General features: G+C 40.6%; 1 protein-coding gene and 1 pseudogene across 1 annotated transcript in view; both read right to left on the bottom strand.

Moving 5' to 3' along the window:
- FTO (FTO alpha-ketoglutarate dependent dioxygenase) overlaps positions 1-22,982 on the bottom strand; it is a 456,284-nt gene that overhangs the window by 380,687 nt on the left and 52,615 nt on the right. The window lies entirely within an intron of this gene.
- LOC102479692 (putative oxidoreductase GLYR1) lies at positions 20,840-22,496 on the bottom strand (annotated as a pseudogene).

Here is a 22,982-nt window from a genome sequence, read left to right as displayed (position 1 = left end):
TCCATGGCACAACAGTAATGTACTAGTCAAGAGAAGCTGGATCCCACGCAGCAACCACGGTTCGAATCCCTGTTCCAGTAAACCTGAAACATGTCAAGCACATGTTCACGAGCACAAATGCCCAAGATCGGACAGGGTGGAAGACTGGAGGAAAGGGATCGCAGTGTCACCAGACCCTGTGAGGGATACTCATCTCTCTTCTTTTCTCTCTCTCCCCCATACACGTACGTGTGCTCTATCATGAGTAAAGAATAAATATATTTATATATATATAAAATTCACGAAGGATGCTTTTACTCACAGACCTGCTTTCTCCAGTCTTCTGATCTCAGGAAACAATCACAACCTAGTCGTTCAAGCTTTCAGCTGAAAGTTAGTTTTTAACCTGAAATTTATCCTTCATTCCACTTTCAAGTAAATCCTGCCAGTTTTGCCTCCAAAATATATCCTAGCTCATTCCCTGTCCACCTACCTCCATCATCACCACCTGAGTCAAGACACCAGCACATCTCTCTCTGATTTCTGTCCCAAATTCTTCTCCTGGACCTGGCAGTTTTCTCTCTCTCTCTCACTCTCTCTTTCTCTCTCTTCCCCTCACCTCTCATGAGCACATGTGCCCTACAGTAAATTAAAAAATAATAATAGGGGCCAGCAGGTGGCATGGTGGTTAAGGGCACTGGACTCTCGCATGGCAGACCGTGGTTCGAGTCCTGAACCTGATGGTTTGCTTTCTCACTTTCTTTCTCTCTCTCACTCTGTCCCTCTCTGGTCAAATTAAAAATACATACATAAAGTTAAATAAAATAATTCTGAAAATAAATAAATAATGATATGAGACCAGCAGATGGCATAATGGTTACATTGCTGGACTCCCACATAGTCGACTGCAATTCACGTCCCAGACCCAGCGGCTCTAAACTCACAATGGGAGGACCAGCAGATGTTGCAATGCTTACATCACTGGATTCCCATGTATTCAACAGCAGTTCGAGTACCAGATCTGGTGGCTTGAAACACACTGGGAATGTGTACATGCGTGCCTAAGATCCCAGGAGGAGAATAAAGGGACTGCAGTGTAGCCATACCTCCTGGAGGGTCCCAGACCCAGCGGCTCTAAACTCACAATGGGAGGACCAGCAGATGTTGCAATGCTTACATCACTGGATTCCCATGTATTCAACAGCAGTTCGAGTACCAGATCTGGTGGCTTGAAACACACTGGGAATGTGTACATGCGTGCCTAAGATCCCAGGAGGAGAATAAAGGGACTGCAGTGTAGCCATACCTCCTGGAGGGTATGCGTTTTCTCACTTTCTGTCTCTCTGTCTCTCTCTGTGTCTCCGGTGATTACACATGCCCTATAAAAAAAAAAAAAAAAAAAAAAAAAAAAAAAAAACCACACACACACACACTCACACCAGGGACGTGTGCATGTGATCAAGATTCCAAGAGGAAAATGAAGAAGGGACTATGGTGTAGTCATCCCCATAGGGGGGAGGGGTAATTTCTCACTTTCTGTTTTTCTGTCTTTCTATGTCTTTCCAGTGAGTGCACACACCCTGTAGCAAAAAAAACTCTCCCAAAAAAAAAAAAAAAAAGAAAGAAAGAAAGAATCTTAATAATATAATATTATATAATACCATGAAATCTTGGAAGATTTATTACTATGGGCCAACTAGTGGCATGGTGATTAAGGCAGATGGATTCTACATGGCCAATTATACAGTTCAAGTCCTGAACATGGCAGCTTGAGAAACACACTGGGCACATATGTGTGTGTGTGCCCAAAATCTAAAGGAAAATGGAAGAAAAAAGGATCACAGCATGGCCATCCTCCATGACTTTCTACCCTCCACCCCTTTCTCTGTATGTGTCTTCTAGCAAATTAAAAAAAAAAAAAATGTTTATCACTGTAAGATAAATTTACATACTGGGCAAAACAAATTGGCCTAGCATATTTGTTTTAGCCCTTTTCTATACTGGAAAATATTAAAAATTCTCTAAATAGAGACCAGCAGATGGCATAATGGTTATGTCACAGGACTCCCACATAGTCGACCACAGTTCAATTCCTGGACTGGGCAGCTTAAACTCACACCAGGGCATGTGTGCATGCATGCCTAAGATCCTGAGAGGAGAATGGAGGAGAAGGGATTGCAGCGTGGTCATCTCCCTGGGGGACGATTTCTTGCTTTCTGTCTCTCTCTTATCTTTCTGTCAAGTGCACATGCCCTATAGCAAAATCTCTCTTTAAAAAAAAAAAAAAGAAAGAAAGGAAGAGAAAGAGAGAAAGTCTCTAAATATATTAGTTTGGATAAATGTCTTCCAAATCTGGCATAAATAGGCAGACACTCTCCTACTTGGTTAATTTTTCTCTGTGGATCATTATGAATGAAATTCACTGCATGCTGATTTAAAATAGCATTCCATGAAAAAAAAAATAAATAAATCACATTATCTGAAAGTAAGATCACATCAAGCTTTTGGTTCTTTACTATTCAAGTCTCTATTTTTACAGATAAAAAAAAAAGATGGCTTTTAAAGTATATTAATCCAGATAAATTGATTAAATTAAAATTTTAAGCTTATGGAAGCAAGAAACCATTTCAGACACTTTCACTATCTTTAAGGCTGATTAAAGCTTCATTCTTAATAAGGTTACTGTCTACAAAAGAAACCTTGCTACTGTGGTAAGATACTACAAATAAAAAAATCACCAAGTTATAATTCTTCATTCCCTTCACTTGATCTTAGTCCAAAGGCCAAGAAGTAATGTATTCACCATTCCCTTATTTTTTTCTCTTCCTTTCTTCCTTTCTTTCTCTCTCTCCTTTTCTTTCTGTTTTGCTTCTGAGATCATAGAGTGGTGAGTTGTATGGCATTGGGTTCAACCCAAAACGATAAAAACCCACACACTTTCCTCCCCACCCTAACATGCTCTATGGGTGTAAATATTTCATATTATTACCATCATTCACTCACTGCTTATATTGTCTGATCAAGCCTCTATTTCTGTCTGTTAGATACTCTGGAGGATAGCGTTTTTTCATGTCTGCTGCTCAGTCACATAAAGCCCCTGCTTCTCAAAGGTTCTTCAAAGTTCAATAATTTATTAAACACTGCGCTGGGGTTGGTAAGCACTCACAGAAATGCATAACTACAGAATATGTAGAACTATTAAAGAGTTTCTTTAATAAAAAAAAAGGTGACTTTAGAGAAAATGACAGCATTGTTACTTATACAAGAGAGGCAGGCTCTGAAATATTGCTGCTATCCTGTGCTAAAAGGCAAGAGCTTAAAATAAACAGGAGTGCCTGTTTACAGGTAAGTCATTAAGCAAACCCACTGTGAAATAGGCTACCACAGAAGTCTAAAAGCAGAATTCAAATCCCAGATTTCCTCTCCTTCTGTGTAAAATGACTAGTCAGCTCTCCATTTCTCCTCTTTCTAAATATAATAGAAAATTTGCAATTTCAATAAAATACTTTTGAAGTTGTAGACCAATGATATTTTAAAGAATTATTTATTTTTAATTTTATTTATTTATTTGAGATAGAACATGTGTGCTCACCAGAGAAAGGCGGGGGTGGAGGGGGAAGGAAGCCACCAGGACCAGAACTTAAACTATAGTCAGCTATGTGGGAGTTCAGCACCTTAACCACCATGCCACACCAAGATCAATGACATTTTTAACTTATCCATATTATCTCCAAAGTCTACTTATTCCTTCCTACTAATCTCTAAGCAATGGGCTGAAGACATCTATTGCATCATATGTAATAGATGAAAAAAGGCAATTAAAAATTTAAGTAGCATACTTTGATTAGCAAGCATTAACAAACTCACGTTCTTCAGGAGCTATAGAGAATATTTACACAGACTAAGACATCACTCTGTGTGCACAGAGGCTTCATCATCTAGTCAGGTGACAAAGCACACTATATGGACTTAAGGGTACAACACAAAACAGTATGAATTGGGACTAGCAATTAGCATAATGGCTATGTCGCTGGACTCCCACGTAATTGACCGTGGTTCGTGTCCCAGACCCAGTGGCTTAAAACTCACGCCGGGTGCGTGTGCATGCGTGCCCAAGATCCCGAGAGTGTATGGAGGAGAAGGAATTGCGGTATGGCCATCCCCCCGGAGGTGATTTCTCGCTTTCTGTCTCTCTGTCTCTCTCTGTCTGGCGAGCGCACGCGCCCTATAGCAAAAAACCTCTCAAATAAAAAAAAAAAAAGTATGAATTCATTGCTAAATTGTACAGTCCCTGAGGGCCGCAGTATTTCAGAGAAGGCAGAAACAAACCAATCTGAGTGGGAGTAGTCAAGGAACACTTTTAGAAGAAAGAAACCATTTTCTACATATTAAATTGTTTTCTCAGCTTGATTTTTAAATAAATCTTAGGAAAAGAAACTGATTTCCAAACTAATATTGAACACAACAAACCGACTTCCATTTCAATATGGCAGATTCAAAACATGCACTTGGCTCTTTCCCAGAAACCTCACTGAACTGTGTAAAGGAATTAAAACAAAACAACAACAAATCTTCAAGGACCAAGAGAACGGGAGAGAAGATAACAGCAGATGAAAAACTGGGGAAAACCAGCAAGAAGTAAGCTCATTTAAACCATCAACTCCAGAAAGTCTCAGGAATTACAGGAACCAAGTATGTCTGAAGACAGGTACATTTCAAAAAGTGGAGTTGGAAACAAGAAGACTGGTTGGAAGTCTATGAGCAGAAGTTAGATCCCAGATCCTTACTCTCAGCCTCAACAAAGAGGCAACTATCACATCCCTGATCAAGCTAAAGACGAGTTTCAATGCCTGGAGCAGTCGGCCCAGAGAGGCCAACTTAGAGTACCCTGCTTAGCTGAGGCCACAAGTGAGAGTATGTCAGGTCTTAGGGCCTTCTCTTTTCTCTCTGAGGATCTGAAATTTTATGATGAAGTTCCTCAGTGATGTAATTTTTCATCCCAAATTTTTCATCATTTTCATCCCTTGCTACACACTCAGTATGCCCTACTGATCTGAAAACATGCATCTTTTAGGGACCAGCAGGTGGCGTGGTGGTTAAGGACGCTAGACTCCCACATGGCCAACCAAGGTTCGAGTCCCAGACCTGGCGGCTTGCTTTCTCACTCTCGCTCACTCTGTCTCTCCCTGGTCAAATTAAAATAAATAAAGTTAAATAAAATAATTCTTTTAAAAAAAATTGTGTCTTTTAGGTCAAGGCAATTAACTCATATTGTTTCTTTGATCATTTCATCTCTTCTTATATTTTGCTTTCATTCTGTAACTCCTAGAGTTAAATACTGGACCACGTAAATCGATCCTCTAATTTCATAATCTTTTGTCTTTTATTTTCCATTTCTTTGTGTTTTTTGTTCTTTCTGGGAAAATGTCTTCAGCGTCACTGAACTTGAAATTTTCTAAATCTTCATTTTCTGAAACTTCTGTTAAAAGATTTATTCCTCCTATCATACTTTCCATTTCCAAAAGTTCTTATTTTCTAAATATTCCTTTTTTTAATGGTCTGTAATGAAAAGTTTCAAGCACATAAAAGCAGAAAGAACTGTGTAACAAATCTTCACGCACATTATATAGATTCAAGGACTATCAACATTTTGCCAATCTTATTTCATCTATTCCCCACCCTACCTTTTTTCCTACATTATTTCAGAGTAAATTCCAGACATAATATTTCAATTATAATTCTTTGGTATGGATATCTAGTACATAAAGACAGCATTTATATATATAATATATATATATATATATATATATTTTTACATCATTACAATTAACAAAATCAACAGTTCAATGTTCCATTTTATTACTATCTTGTTCCCGTTTTATGTAATACCCAATTATCTAAGAATATTAATTACAATTTGTTTGAAGTTTTGAAATTGTCTTCTGATCTCCACATTGTTGTATTTCTCTGAGTTCCTTTTCTTCTGTTTCTTTGCTTTGTATTCTCTCATTGCTGTTTGATGTATTTCTCAATGTCTGATGAGCCGTGCCTAACAGTTCATAATTTTAAGAAACATATACAAAACAGATCAAAAGATGAATATGCAGTAAGTAGCTTAGTTTGTTAAGTGATAGGCCTCACTATAGGGTGATATGTTGAAAATCTGGCCTTTTCTTCAGATATCCCCAAATATCAACCTATGTATTTTTCACTGTGATGACTGGCTTCCCTGAAGAGGAATCTTCTTGTCTCTTTTTCTGTTATGATGGTTACATAACCTTTTCAAATAATAAAGGTCACAAAAGACAGGCCCTCCATTCCTTCCAGCCTATACATGGTATATTTGGACCACATGGGTTTTAAACTTCAATTAGTAGGTAGTTCTTAAAAATTAGGAGCTTTCAGGCCAGTGGGTGGGGTAGTGATTAAAGCACTGGACTCCCACGTGGTTGATTGCGGTTAGAGTCCCAGACTCAGTCTGAGCCCAGACCCCGCAGCTTGAGATTCACACAGAGCACATGTGCATGAGTGCCTAGAATCTCAAGAGGAGAATGAAGGAGACAGGACTGCGACATGGCCATTTCCCTCTGGAGGTGAGTTCTCAGCTTCTGTCTCTCTGTCTCTCTCTGTCTCTTCAGCAAGCGCACATGCCCCATAGCAAAAATCTATTAAAAAAAAAAAAAACCTACCAAATATAAGCCCGTATTTTCAACTTCTGAAAATCAGAATATCTGCAAACATTGGGCTCACACTGACACACTGAATCTGAGTTCCTGAGGTACCATATGCACTTATTTCAATATTGGCAACACCAATTCCTGCTATCTCCACTACACCAAGAAAGAGTTTCAGTTTTCATTAATCATCTTACAACTACCTCTTAGGTTGGCAAAATTTAAGACTCCCATTGTGTAATAAAATGTGTCTGCTCAAGAGAAAAGACATTTGTGAAATATACCTTGCTTAATTTTACTTGTTATCCTGACAACAGGCTGAATAATCCAATGGAACAGTCAGACAAAGCAAACACATCACAGCATTCTCCAGCAACTGACAAGTGGAACATTGTATATTTCACACCCTGAAAATAAATAGCACTGGACCATCTAAGTACCCTCACCAGAACCAGCTCTTCTCAAAGGATCATATGCCAGATTTTGGCTGCATAAGATGAAAGAAAGAGAGAAGAAGGAACTGGGATTTGACCTTTGCACTGGTACAGGAAAAGGAAATTAGTAAGAATGCTTTTTCTCCACCAAAAGGCAGACAAATTATGTTTCATAAGAGTAAAGATGGATCAAGTTCTGAATTCACAGAGTTATATTAATAAAAGTCTCCAAGGCTCTTTTCTTAAATAATGCATGAATATTTTGTATGGGGGGACTGTCTTCAAAAAATTTCATGAAAAATTGTATACTATGAAAAAAAACTATGCATGGATTTCAAAAATAGTTGCACCAAATTAACATGGACTTTAATTCCATTTTTCCACAAAGTTTTTGAAGTACCTTCATACATACATACATACATACATACATAATGTATATATGGGTTCATCATCTATATATTTATGTACATACATATGAATGACATGGCTAAGCTTAGCAAACACATCATAGAAATTCCTAGACGTTTCAACCCTAGACAGGTTAGATGTGTCCAAATGATTTTTTGAAACATAAAATAATCAACCATTAAAAACATTGTGACGTTAAAGAGATCTATGATGCAGCATGGCGACTACAGTTAATAACAAAGAATTGCACACTTGAAAACTGCTAAGAAAATTTTAAGCATTCTCACCACAATAAAGTACATAATGTAACGCACATATTAGTTTGATTGAGTCATTCTACAACACACGTGTCAAAACACTGTATTGTACATCATAAATACATATAATTCTTATTTGTCAACTTGAAAGATAATTTTTTAAAATACCCAGGGATGATCTATTTTTAATGATTAGAAATACAGGCTTCACCCAGTTTCAGGCTTCAAAGTCATCTCTGTGACTCTTAGCCATATACCTATTAGCTAAAAACAACAATCCTACAAAACTTGCTTTCAGATTAACAGCCCTGTCATTTATCCTTTAAATGTTTATCTCCTTTGGTCACAATTTTATTGTAGTTAAACAGCAACCAGTGTGTGACCAAAAGCATTCAAATGCTTTGAGTACACAAAGAGCGCACTGTTCTTTTTCCAGCTGAATGGACTTTACTCCTGTGAACAAAAGACAAGATCCTGCTATTCTTCAAATTAAAAGGCAAGAAACAGCACGGAAAAAAACTGCACAGAAAACCTCTCTCTGGGTTCACTTTATAAATCTTAACATAACAGTGAACCAAACAGTTGCTTTTCTCTTTCCCAAGTTAAAAAAAAAAAAAAAATGGTAAGAAAACAATTACACAGCTCAGCATCTCTTTTAAACCTCTTTTCAAAAAAATCATTTAATAATAATTTGCAACGCATTCTAGCTACTATAGTACATATCATCTAACAGAGATACTAGAGGAAAGATGGTCTCTTGCAAACATTATGACCAGAATCAAAAGTCTGACAAAACATAAACGGCAGTATCATGCAAGGAACCTGAAGGCACTGAATAAAGACCTGACATTTGAAACCTGAAATTTTAAAAAAGCTCCCTAAGGCCTTAAGGAAGCAGAAGAAGTTAAATCCCTAAGGCCTTCTAATAATCTAAGAAAAGAAGCTGTCACTGCCACCAACAGGGAAGGTAGTAAGGGCTCCCTGACCTAACCCTTACAGAAAGCCATTAAGATCAGTCCTGGTTATCATCTTCCTAAAAGTGTTATTTTCTGCTCTAGTTTTCTTGTTAATCTCTCCCTCATACATCTCTTTTATTTTTTTTTTATTTTAGAGAACTTTTTTTTTTTTTTTTTTTTTTGGCTATAGGGCACATGTGCTCATCAGAGAGACAGAGACAGAAAATGAGAAATCACCCCCTGCCCCGGGGGAAGGGGATGGCCACACCACAGTCCCTTCTCCTCCATTCTCCTCTCAGGATTTTGGGCATGCATGCACAAGCGCCCAGTGTGAGTTTTAAGCTGCCAGGTCCAGGACTCGAACCACAGATGACGATATGGGAGTCCAGCAATGTAACATTACATCGTCTGCCAGTCCCTCATACATCTTTTATTCTAATGTACCTCTCAAGCCTTTAGTTCTCACATATATTTTTGCATTATCTTCAAGGTAGATATAAATGCTATAATTGGTTGGAGTTAAAAGAGGGAGTGAGAGCAATCTGTTTAATTTTTGTTATTAATATCTAGGACAGAACAGAGAAATCTAAGGATGTAGGGTTTATTGGGTTGTTGGGAAAGTCATGACGCATTTTTGCATAGAAAAACAGAAAAATATATCATGACTTTCTCAATGACCTAATACTTTCCTCTTCTCCAATGTATAGAAATAGTATAGTATCTAGGTTTAGTTTTGCCTCCAACTAATGAAAAATCCAAAGAAATAGTGGTTTAACCAAGCTGGTATGGTGGCTGTCATGAAGTCCTCAGAGACTCAAGTCCCTCCTAACCCACCATTCTAAGGACTGTCCCTCACCTTCAAGACCCAAATGGCAGCATTTACATTCCTGGCAGCAGGATAAAAAGAAAACAATTAAAAAAAAAAAAAAGGCAAAGGGCACACATTAGCTTTAGTTTAAGGAAATATCCCTCAAACTCTTATAGGATGGTCACTTAGCCACATGTTCACACATACCTACAAGGGAGACTGGGAAATGCTATCTGCACCCTGAGCAGCTAACAGTCCTGAAAAGTATATAACAGAGGGACCAGCGGTTAGCATAATGGCTATGTCGCTGGACTCTCAGGTAGTTGACTGTGGTTCATGTCACGGACCCGGTGGCTTAAAACTCATGCCGGGCGTGTGTGCGTGCGTAGCCAAGATCCCGAGAGGAGAATGGAGGAGGGTGTGGCGCCTGTCCCCCCCCCCCCGGGGGGGGGGGGGATTTCTCGCTTTCTGTCTCTCTGTCTCTCTCTGCGCCCTATAGCAGAAACCTCTCACAAAAAAAAAAGAAAAAAAGTATATAACAGAAGGAGGCAACAGGGACTTGGGAATTAATTTGCAATCTTTCCCACTATGAGACTTCTAAATTTCATAAAATTATAAATAAATGATTTCAGTCAAAATAATCTCTTCAGAATAAGAAACTACCAAATGCTCCAAACAGAAGAGCCACTGAAATATACGGAATCAACAGTGGAGCCTCTGAACTACTCCCTGTAATCTCTCAAGTACACTTCAGTGACCTGAATCAGACAACTGAATATTCTCAAGTGCTTTCTCCCTGAAGAGTGAATGTCCTATTCCTCTGACTCCCACGGACCTAGAGGGACTCTCCTCCGGGTCACGTCAACTGTCCAAGTTCCTCAGCCCTTGCAGCCCAATCACCTCCCATCATTAAGAGAGGCCTTTCACATTCAAGGGGCAAATCTAACATAAATGACATTTGGCTGATGCCCAAAGGTGACAGGGATGAGAGCAGGATAAAGAAAGAATAATGTAGATGCCAGTTGGGGCAGCCTTTCATTATAGCCCTTTCAAGAGCTATTAATCTTGGTCATAGTCAGTCGGCTAAAAATAATTACATCTTCTAACACATGTTGTACACATAACTAGCAATAGTAACAGGTCAGCCCTTTTACCAGAGCAATACCTCGGTATTGCCTATGGCCAGCCATCTGAAATGCTGTTGCACAGCTGTTCTTGCACGAGCTCCCCTTCAGTCCTGTGTCATTTTTTTCTCTAGCACTGATTTAAAAAGGAAGAATTACTATCAGCAACACTGTCATACTATCAGTAAGTTGTTAAAGTACCGTGAAGAATATTTTAAAAATACCCAAAAATATATTTATTTTTTAAAGAGTTCTTTTATTTAAATTTATTTATTTTAATTTTGACAGACTGAGAGAGAGAGAGAAAGTGAGGAAGCAAGCTGGGACTTGAACCATGGTCAGTCATGTGGGAGTCCAGTGCCTCTAACCATCATGCCACCTGCCGGTCACCAGAAATGTATTTTTTAAAGATTCGTTACTTCCTTTCATTGTAACGAAAGTAAATAAGAGACAGATTTGAAAGAGAGGGAAGTGAGAAATCACAATCAGGAGGAATGGCCATATTGCAATCCCTTCTCCTTCACTCTCCTCTTGGGACTTTTGGGGATACATGCACTCGAACTTGGCATGTTTTACAAGCAGCTGAGTCCTGAACTCAAATGGCATAATTGGCCATGTGGAATCTAACCGCCTTAACCTCCACGCCATCTGCTGGTCCAACAGTGTAATTTTTTTTTTTTTTTTTTACTTTTTTTTGGGAGAGGTTTTCGCTATAGAGCGCATGCGCTCGCCAGACAGACAGAGACAGACAGAGAGAAAGAAAGCGAGAAATCACCCCCCAGGGGGGATGGTCACGCCGCAATCCCTTCTCCTCCATTCTCCTCTCGGGATCTTGGGCATGCACGCACACGCGCCTGGCGTGAGTTTTAAGCCACCGGGTCCAGGACGCGAACCGCGGTCAACTACGTGGGAGTCCAGCAACATAGCCATTACGCTAACTGCTGGTTCCCCCAACAGTGTAATTTTAAAGGAACACCAAACCCTCTGGGCCTCAGTTGGCCTCAGCTGTACTATGTGGAGGTCTGACCTCAAAAATGCCATGTGGTACTTCATAGCTTTAACAGTAGAAATGGATAGGTTCATAATAAATCTTAAAATAATCCATCTAAATTTACAAATTCAAAAATAGGGCCTGGCTGCAAGAGGGCTTAGGAAAAGAGTCACACCTGAGTCCCTATAAATCATGGATACTGCCAAATCAAATTCTCTAATGATACACGTGAAATATAAAAATAAAACAAAGATGTCAATCGCAAAATGCAAGGTGCCATGTAATGCAAATGGAGAAACTATAGCAGGGGCAGCCTCTGGCTGTGGGTCAGTAGGAAGCAAGCAGCAGGAACATGAAGAAAGTAGAATATGTTTTAAATTAAAATGCAGCCCCCTGAGCAGCTAGATCTCCTGCCGTTGGAAAGAGGGTACAGAAATCCTAGCCTGACGTGAAAGGAAAATGTTTCAGATGTAGTGGGGAAGGGAACTGCTTCTAACGCCACACCTCCCAACTGAGGAGATGTGAGATATAGTCCAGAACAGTTTTAAACAGAGCTAAAGCTACCTAGGGCCAGGGGTAGCTCAGTGGTAATTTAACTGGACCCAGATAGAGAAAGCCCTGGGTTTGCAACATGGGATCTCCGTGAGTGTGTCAGACTTGCACACAAGTGCCCTGATTTGAGCCACCTTAGACTGAGGGTAAATCAACATGAGGACCCTGTTGGGATGTCTCTTTTTCTGTGAATCTCCCTCTCGTGGGAGAAATTTTTCAAAAACATTTAAAACAGAGGTATCTAAGTTATAGTAGTAGTGGGTGCTGTGTTAAATACTGTGCCCTCTCAAAATGGCAGACGTACCAGGTGAATACAGCAGGAAGCTAGAGGATTTATATTAATTATGAGGTAAACCAAAGGTGGCACCAAATAATAAAAAAGCAAAAGTTACAGCCAAAATATGGGTTCTTCTAAAATCAGGAAAAATATCTGCAACTGGTTCTTCTAAAATCAGGAAAAATATCAGCAACTATTTTTTAATACATAAAGTTAATGTTATAAAAGCAAGCAACATAAATGAAAAACTCAAAAGGATTTTCAATTCTACCAACACCAAAAAACTGCAAGTTCCCAGAGAAGCAGCTGTAAATCTTATATTTTGTTCATATTTATCAGGATGAGCCAATTAATGCTCACACAGAAAAATCTATTCCTGATTTTACAAAAAAAAAAAAAAAAGAAAAATCATATCTCAATATGTGAATTGTACTTGCACACTTATACCTTGTGGAGAATGGGCTTATTTTTATGATGACTAGAAAATTCATCATTTCATAGGAGACATTAAAACAATCATGGGAGTTACATTCTTGTTTTGCAGATACAAAGATACCAAGCAAATGGGTCAGAAGAAAGTATTAAAAGTACTGTGGAATTGGGAGTCAGCAAGTGACATAGCAGTTAAGGCACTGGACTCCCACACGGGAGAACACAGTTCGAGTCCCAGATTGGGTGGCTTAAAACTCACACCAGGCATGTCTCCATGTGTACTCAAAATTGCAGGAGAAAAATGGAGGAGAAGGGACTGCTATGTGATCATCGCCCCTGGGGGTTATTTCTCACTTTCCATCTCTCTGTCTGTCTGGTGAGCACATGAGCCCTATAGCAAAAATCTCTCCAAAAAAAAAAAAAAAATGTGGAACCACAAAATTGCTGCATCATTGGTGGATGGAGGATGGAGGAGGAGGGATGAATCCTAAAACAGATGAGTTTATATAAATTGAAAAAGGGTATGGATGAATAAATGCTAGATTGTTTGCTAAGCTATACTCTAGAAATCAACTTTAAAAAATCTGAAGATGATACATGAACATTAGCTACTTTCTTGAATTAAGATTTCCTCAAACAAAATTGATTTGTATGCAAATCCCCTTTGACCAGACTTACATGGATGTATGGATATGCCACATTTTCTTTACCCACTCATCAGTGGGTGGATGCTTACATTATTTCCACTTTTTGCCTATTATGAATAATGTTGCCATGAAAGAAATATATTAAAAATAAATCTAGCCAGGGTGGGTAGCAAACTGGACTACAGGGCTGAAAGCCATGTGATTGATCATCATTGGGATCTGCAGGCCTGAACACCCACCCTGCACATCAGCACATGCCCAAGACCCTGACAAGAAAGCTGGGAACAGGGGCTTACAGTGTGATAAGACTCTGTCAAAGTTGCTACTCTCTCTCCCTTTCTTTCTCTATGTCCCATGTGCACATTCTATCATGAATGAATAAAATAAGCTTTTTTAAAAAAAGAATCTAGCTGTACAAAAGGCTGTGCCTTTCCTATTACTAGACCCAACCAAACTTTCCCTTCCAGAGACCCAACTATTGTTCAATCTTAAACGCATATTCTTTCTATATGGAAGCACTCACTGTACACCAATAGTAATACAGTATTCTCTTTTAATTTAAACATCTTGCAGATGTTTACATTTGCTGACTTCACCTTTCTTAATTAATTTAACGTGTTCCCTACTGAGAGATGTTTAGGTTGTTTATTATGCTTCATCACTACAAATAATGCCCCAATGCATATTCTTATACACAGGTCTTTGTGTACATGTGCCAGTATGTAAAATGGAATAAATTCATGTAAGTAGAAAGGCTCCAGAGGGGTTTGACTAGAGATCAATTTTCTTTTTAGGTCTTAGTTCAAGAAGGTAAACTATAAGAGGGACCAGCAGTTAGCGTAATGGCTACGTCGCTCTGGACTCCCACGTAGTCGACCGCAGTTCACATCCTGGACCCGGTGGCTTAAAACTCACGCCGGGCGCGGGTGCGTGCATGCCCAAGATCCCGAGAGGAGAATGGAGGAGAAGGGATTGCGGCGTGGCTATCCCCCCTGGGGTGATTTCTCGCTTTCTGTCTCTCTGTCTCTCTCTGCCTGTCTGGCGAGCGCATGCGCCCTATAGAGAAAACCTCTCCAAAAAAAAAAGAAGAAGGTAAACTATAAGAGATTCAAATCCTAGCAATTGCTTCAATAAGAGGGTAATTAGCATCACTAGAAAGTGACAATCCACTGCAAAATTTTAATATCTTTAAGATATAATTCACATAACATAAAATTCACTTATTTAAAGTCTACAATACAATGGCATATTCAGAGCAACCACCACCATACCCTTAAGTTCATAACTTTTTTATCACCCCAGAAAGAAACTCCTGCACCCATCAACACCCACTTCTCATCTCCATCCCTCCCCTTCCTAGCTCCAGCCTTAGCCCCAGGGTATCACTCACTACTTTCTGTCTTCATAGATTTATCCATTATAAATATTTTAGATGAATGGAATCACTCAACATGTCGTCTTTTGTGTTTGACTTTCACAACACCCAGCCATGCTGTAGTAAGTATCAGTACTTCACTGCTTTTTATTACAGAACAATATTCCATTATATGGATATACCACATTTGTTTATGCACTCATCAATTGATGAACATTTTAGGTTACTTCTGATTTTTTGATATTATAAAAATTTACCTATGAGCACTTTCATACCATTTACCTTTCTCATGGGTATATAATCTATAAATGAGTGAAGAAACTTAAGCAGTTACAAAAAAAACAAGGCAAATGAGTGTTGCCAAAAAAAGAAAAAAAAGGGAACCAGCAGTTAGCGTAATGGCTATGTTGCTGGACTCCCACGCAGTCGACTGCGGTTCGCGTCTCGCACCCAGTGGCTTAAATCTCACGCCGGGCGCATGTGCGTGCGTGCGTGCCCAAGATCCCGAGAGGAGAATGGAGGAGAAGGGATTGCAGAGTGACCATCCCCCCTGGGGGTTGATTTCTCGCTTTCTGTCTCTATGTCTCTCTCTGCCTGTCTGGTGAGCGCACGCGCCCTATAGCGAAAACCTCTCCAAAAAAAATAAATAAATAACGCAACATTCTGTGAGACTGCCACCCAGGAACGACTCCAGGTTCATATTTAGATATGCTGAACACACCAAATGCTCACATGCCCATGACCCAGGGTTGGCTGAAGTTGCAGGTAGATTGCAGAGTGAAGGTCCTTATTGGGGTGCCTGCGAGTGTGTCCTCTCTTTCATTCTCAATCGTGGAAGAAAGAAGGAAACTTACAAACATTTTTTTAAAACAAAAAATTTTGCACCAAAATAGTTTCCACTTTAATTTCATTTTCCATGTAACTGTTTTTGTTTGTTTTTTAATTCAAGTTCATGATACAGAACACATGCGCACACACGCGTACTACCATTAGACAGAGAAGGAGTGAACAAGGGAAGGAGGGAAGGAGGAGCATCCTTGGTACAGTCTGGTCACACTACAATCTTCTTCCAACCCTCAGTCCCTTCTGAATCTTGGGCGAGCACCTGGTCTGTTTCCAATCAACCAGGTCAGAGATCTAAACCTGTTGTCAGCCATGTGGCTTCCAGTACTGTAGTCTAGTATGCTACAGATTTTATCACCTAGGCTGGGACTTGTCATGAATGTTTTAAGGTCCCCTTATAGAGCAACAAAAAGACTCTAGCGGTACTTTGATGCCACAGTACAAGTTTACACCTTTAAAACCTCCCAAAATATATTTATTTGAAAGGGAATATAAAAATTAATGTCCAGGAAACCAGCAGTTAGCGTAATGGCTCTGTCACTGGACTCCCACGTAGTCGACCGCGGTTCGTGTCCCAGACCCGGTGGCCTAAAACTCACGCCGGGCACGTGTGCATACGTGTCCAAAATCCCGAGAGGAGAATGGAGGAGAAGGGATTGAGGCGTGACCATCCCCCCTGGAGGGTGATTTCTCACTTTCTGTCTCTATATCTCTCTGTCTGTCTGGCAAGCGCACACGCCCTATAGAGAAAACCTCTCCAAAAAAAAAAAAATTAATGTCCATACTTATTAGGTTTAAATATCCAGAACTGTCACTATACATGAGAACAGAAAGAGGAAAAGTTATAGTCCTTCAGATCTATGATCTCCTGTGATTTCTTCTCATTCTCATCTTCTGAAATATCTTCTATATGTCCCATGTTCTAGGTACAATTCGATTCAATAAGCTTGTTCTGGGCATATACTATGTTGCTATGTACCATGGTAGATCAACAGCTAAAACTACAGAGATTAATAAAATTCTTGAGTTCCTATTTCTCTAGGAACTCACATTTTGGTAAGTGTGACACTTTTTAATAATAGTTTGTGAAGACTTTAAGGATATAAACCCAGAGTCAGCATACTTTTCTGTAAAGGGCTTTTCAGTATGTATCTCGGGCTTTGTGGCCCACACATGGCCCCTTTTAAAGACTTTTCTTCCTCTTCTGCTTTCTTTCCAATCCTTCTGAATGTGTAAAACCATTACTAGGCTCACGAGCCAGATTCTGGTTTAAGCTACAAGTGAAGAGAAAAATTACAGTTTCACAATCTTACCAGTTAAACATGCTGAGTGCAATTTAAAATTTATAAATATCAGGAGACCAGCAGGTAGCATAGTAGTTAAGATGATGGACACTCCAACATGGCCGACCATGGTTCAAGCCCCGGACATGGTGGCTTGCTTCTCATTTTTTCTCTCTCTCTCTCTTTCTGTGTCTCTCTCTGGTCAAGTTAAAATAAATGAATGAATAAATAAAATTAAGTAATTTATTCTTTTTTTAAAAAATTCATTAATATCAGTTATTACAACTGCCTCAACTCAACTGTCTCTTCTAATTAATGGTTTATTTCCACAACTCTCCCTTCATATCATTATTTCTCCCACAGATACTTTGGTAATTGGTAAAAGAAACTGTCTGTGGTCCTAGAGTAAATCTACCCTTCAATTCTCAACTAAACCTACTTTCTACATGAAAAGAAAAAATAAAATAACCTCATCAGATGCAGAAAAAGCAGTTGACAAAATTCTACATTCTTTCATGATAAAAAACACACAACAAATTAGGTTGGAAGAAATATACCTCGACATAAAAAAAAGGCCATTTTTAATAAGCTCATAGCTAATACTATACTCATCAGTGAAAATCTGAAACCTTTTCCTCTAAAATTCAAATATAAACAAAGATGCTCACTCTTACCACTTCTATTCTATTCAACATAGTATTTGAAGTCCTAGGCAGAGGGATCAGGCAAGAAAAAAAAAGACAGTAGTCCTCCTTTATTGGCAGTTTCGCTTTCCAGTATCAGTTATCTCTGGCCAACCACGGTCTGAAAATAGTAAATGAAAAATTCCAGAAACAAATAATTCATATTTTAAATTACATGCTGATCTGAGTAGCATAATGAAATCTCATGCCACCCCAATCTATTATGCGTAGGACATGAATCATCCCTTTATCCAGGGTATCCATGCTGTATCCATCACCTACCCATTAGTATTTAGTAGCTGTCTTGGTTACCACAATGAAAAAGAACACTGTACACATAGGGTTTGGCATTATTCACAGTTTCAGTCATTCGCTGGCAGTCTTGGAACATATCTTCCATTGATAAGTCATAAAAGGCATCTGTTTGCTGATGACATGATCCTATATACATATATCACTAAAAATTGGGACCAGCAGTTGGCGTATTGGCTATGTCAATGGACTCCCACATGGTCGACTGCGGTTCACGTCCCAGACCCGGGGGCTTAAAACTCACGCCGGGCACACGTGTGTACGTGCCCAAGAGCCCGAGAGGAGAACGGAGGAGAAGGGATTGCTGCGTGGCCATCCCCCCTGGGGGGGTGATTTCTCGCTTTCTGTCTCTCTGTCTCTGTCTGTCTGGCGAGCGCACATGCCCTATAGCAAAACCCTCTCCAAAAAAAAAAAAACACTAAAAATTTCATGAGAATAACTGTTAGAACAAATAAATAAATACAGTACAAATGCAGAATACGAAATCAACACAAAATATCAGTAGCATTTCTTTCTTCTTTAAGAATTATTTATTTAAATTTTATTTATTCATGCATTTATTTTAATTTGACCAGAGAGAGATAGAGAGAGAGAAAAAGTGAGGGAAAATGAGAAAACAAGGTCCAGGACTCAAACTGTGGTCAGCCATGTGGGAGTGTCCGCTGCCTTAACCACTATGCTACCTGCTGGTCCCCATAAATCAGTAACTTTTTTTTTTTTTTTAACCAGGAAATGTTTTATTTTTCTTGCAATAGCTTTGTTAACTGCACAAAATCAAGTTTTGCTTTTGCCACTGAAATATTATCACACAGTCCTATTCTGAAAGACAAATGTCCAGTAAAAACAAGGCAAAAATAAAAATTCACAACCTTAATTACCTAGATTTGTCATTTAAGGTTTAAAGGAATAAAATGGTGAGGTGCTTTCTTACAAGCTTTTCCACAAGTGTCACATTATCTCCTCAAAAGGGAAGGATTTCAAAACAAAGGTGAAATAACTTAAACAGAAATACTCATAAAAAGAAACTGTACAGAATTGTCAACAATATTAAGACAACATTGACTAGCCAGTTTCGTTATAGCATCTTCCCCATCCCCACCCCCAGTGTCCTGGCAGGACTATCAGCTTTGTGTTCAGATAGAAAAGAGTTCAAAATCCCAATAAAATAACTGTGCCAAAAATCTAACAGGCATCTCCCTGCCTTCCCCCTGCATTTTCCCAGACCTTCTAACCTAGGTTCTAATCAGTGAAAATGCGGGGAGGAGCTCCACACCATGTGGTTACACTATATACGTACATATAGATAGATAGATATAGCTATCTTTATTTATGTGTGTGTGTATATATATATACACACACACACACATACATATTACATATCTCATTATAAATGCTGACATTCTGCAAATTGTGACTTTGGGAAACCCAACCCATGCAGAGGGAGAAGAAACTGATGTCCTTTGTGTAACTTCTTAATCTCATAAAACCTTCCCAGCCCTTTCTGGTGCCCTGTCCAAGGAGAAATGCCATGGTCTCAAGGATGCCCAGGTCCACTTCTGAGGGTTGGTTAGTTCAGGTTAGGTCAGGCCCATTCTCTTCACTCCTGACAGACCCCGGGCCTGGGAAGCACCAAAGACCATGATGCTGGCTCGAGTGAAGACACTCATTCTGTATCAAGAGCTGAACTTAAGAAATGCTCATCGTTGGTCAGGCTGGGTCTGGGATAGAAAAAAGACTGGCAGACAGAAATACTCCCTTCATGGGAGGAACAGGGGCAGGAGGAGACCGGAAGAGGCAGGGCACGCGGGGGACCTGTGCAGGTGCAGATTGGTGTGAGGGGACCAAGGTCAGAGTGGCTCTTCAGAACCGCTGAAGGGGCTGTGGCATAACAGAAACGGAAAGGTGCCCATCTCCCCCTCACTCTTCACTCCTCACTGGTGGCCCTTGGTACCCCCTTCCTGAGGGCTGGAATGCGAATCCAAATGCTACAACAGCGTGGTGACGAACAAGCTCCCACTGCAAGAAACAAGACCCTGGGATCCCACCCAGGACTCCACAGCAACACTGGCGCCTAGGTGGGTTCTGAGGGACAGCAAAGGGAGCCTATCCTGTGCTCAACCACAGGCAGCTGCTCACTGGTCTCCCAGGAAAGCCAAAGCCCATCTTGGCAAGGCTCGGCCAGTCTCTTGCTAAGTACAAAGGCATTTATGGAGCACTGGTTGCATGCTGGGAGCTTAGAGATGAAGAAGCTCCTCAATGAGTCACTTGAGGTTGGAGAGCCAGGGACCCACATTCTGAAGTCTGCTGGGGGTTCATCCTGGCCCAGCACTTCCCCCTACAGGGGATCTGGTAGGGAGTGGGGACGTGGATATGACAACAGCCTCTTCACTCTGGGGGAAGCTATGGGAAGGCTCCCAACTCTCACACAGTCTAGTTCCACGATTAGAAGGGATCTGAGATAAAACAAGCTTGGAAGAAAAAAGTCAGGCAGCAGTTTCTGGGCAGCTTCTATCCTGGGCGAGACCAGAGTACATGTATGTGCGTGTGTGCATGAACACACAGCTACAAAGCCTAGGGCCAGTGCTCAGCTCCAGAGCCTTCCCACAAGCCAATCGTACTGAGCCCCCTCCCCAGGGGCTCAGGGCAGGGTGGTGCTGTGTGTTGTACTGATGGCAAGCCTCAGTCTGTATAAAAGGAGATGGAGACAGGTAGGCTGGTCCAGAGTTATGTCCTGGGACCCCAATCCCATGAGAGGAAGAGGGGGTCAGAGGGAATATCAGAGGGACAGGGGTGGTGTCAACAGCTTAGCGTATGTAGGCTCAGTACACAGCAGACTTGTCGTTGTCAGACTGGTCCAGCACCTTGGCTCTTTTGTACATCTCATTGGCTGTGGCTACCAAAGGGGTTGGATGGTGGACACCATCGCCCAGTGCAATGGCTAAGTGGAGATCCTTCTGAATGTATTTCAGGTAGAAATCCGGCTTAAAGTTTCCTTGCAGAATATTTAAGCACTTCTGGTCCAGGAAGATGCTATCCAGCTGTCCCAGATTGAAGATATCCAAGAGCACCTGCTGAGACTGGCCCACCACCTGGACTAGAGTCAGGTCCTTGGCAATGGTGGCCATGAAGTTCCCTTGGACTATGTTTATAATCAGCATCATCTTGGTTGCATTGCCAACTTCACCTAGAAAGAAGAAGGCCTTCCCCATGGCCTGGAAGCAGCTACTGAAGACCTTGTATAAGCCCCTGTCTCCAGCTGCTAAGATCACCAATATACCATCATTAGATAGCTGCTGATTCCCTGAGACCAGGGCTTCCAGAAAGTGGCCCCCCGGACACAATCAACTGGTCCAGCTTGGTGACTGTGACAGCGTCCACAGTTGACATGTTCACATAACACTTCCCAAGGCAGATCCCTTGCAGCACACCACTGGGGTCCAGCACCAGGTCCTTGGCTGCCTTTAGAGCTGATACACAGGCAAAAGTGATGTCACAGGTGGAAACAACTTCAGCAACAGTTCTTCCTAGGCGGGCCTCCTCCTGGATGAATAAATGACATTTCTCTGCAGTCCAGTTCCAGTTACCGTGTGACTCATCTTGAGTAAGTTGGAGACGATGCCACTTCCCATGAGGCCAAGGCCCAAAAATCCTATCTTTTTGTCTGTGAGTATGATGCTGCCATTCATGGCCATGTTATCTGCTGCCTGGATGGAAGTAGAACAAGTCTCCCCTTCAAATATTTTCAGTTTCTTTGTGATTGCCTGATAATAGACCACTGGATTCTCTGTTTGGCTCATTTTTTTTTGAATGGAAATGAGGCTCTGCATCTTTAACAGGCTCGCTCATGGTTGGCTGCCATTTAAGGCAGCCATGGGTCATCATTCCCCTCATGTACTAGACTCAGGCATAGTGAGATCCTTTTTATCCTTTGGGAGCCAACCCCACTTTCAGAGACTTTGCTCTTGGGCTCTTTTCAAAATGGATTTGGAGCCTACCTCTGAAGAGCCTGAAGACACCCTCTTTTTTCCTTCTCCCATGTTCTTCTTCACCTTCCCTTCAGACAGGCTTTTGAGCTTCTCATCACCTGAGTTTGGCCTACTTCTTTCCTCACTGGAATTATGCTCATTCTTGTCATAAGCAGAATTGTGAGATGATGTCTGGTCTTTTCCTTTGGCCCTCCTGAGGAACTCTTCAATGGCATCCATAGCTTGCTGGAATCGCTTACCCTTGTTAATCTTTATCATTTCCTCTTTATGAGCATGATATGGCTTCGGCTGTTCCACCTTGATCCAGGGCTGTTCTTCTGTTCCAAAAAATTTCACATAGAAGCATTTCTTTCCACGTGGTTTCTTCAGGTCCTTGGGTGGATTAACAATCTTTCTGGGCCAAGGAGGGTACCCGGCTGAATTTTCCCCACACCAAGTGGCCAAGCTACAGACTCATAATTGCCATCTTACCACCCAACCATAGCTGACCAATCAGTAACATTTCTATATACTAATGATGAATTATCCGAAAAAGAAATTAAGAGGACAATCATATTTAGAATAGCTATGAAAAAAATTATAATGTAGGAATAAATTTAACCAAGGACGTGAAAGGCCTTTAGACTGAAAACTACAGAAATATTAATGAAACAAAATAAAGAGGACACAAATAAATGGAAAGATTGATTGAAAAATTAATGTGGTTAAAAATGCCTATACCCTCTCTGGGCTTGGACCTAGTTGGCAGCGATATGACTAAACGCACCAAGAAGGTCAGCATCGTCGGTAAATATGGGACCCACTATGGTGCCCCCTCTGGAAAATGGTGAAGAAAATTGAAAGCAGCCAGCACACTAAGTACACTTGCTCTTTGTGTGGCAAAACTAAGATGAAGAGATGGGTTGTGGGGATCTGGCACTATGGTTTCTGCATGAAAACGGTAGCCAGTGGTGCCTGGACC

The sequence above is a fragment of the Tupaia chinensis genome, unplaced genomic scaffold, assembly GCF_000334495.1.
Source record: "Tupaia chinensis unplaced genomic scaffold, TupChi_1.0 Scaffold000235_1, whole genome shotgun sequence".
Taxonomy (NCBI): domain Eukaryota; kingdom Metazoa; phylum Chordata; class Mammalia; order Scandentia; family Tupaiidae; genus Tupaia; species Tupaia belangeri.
Note: the sequence above shows the minus strand (reverse complement) of the source record. Positions and strands in the feature narration are given on the sequence as shown.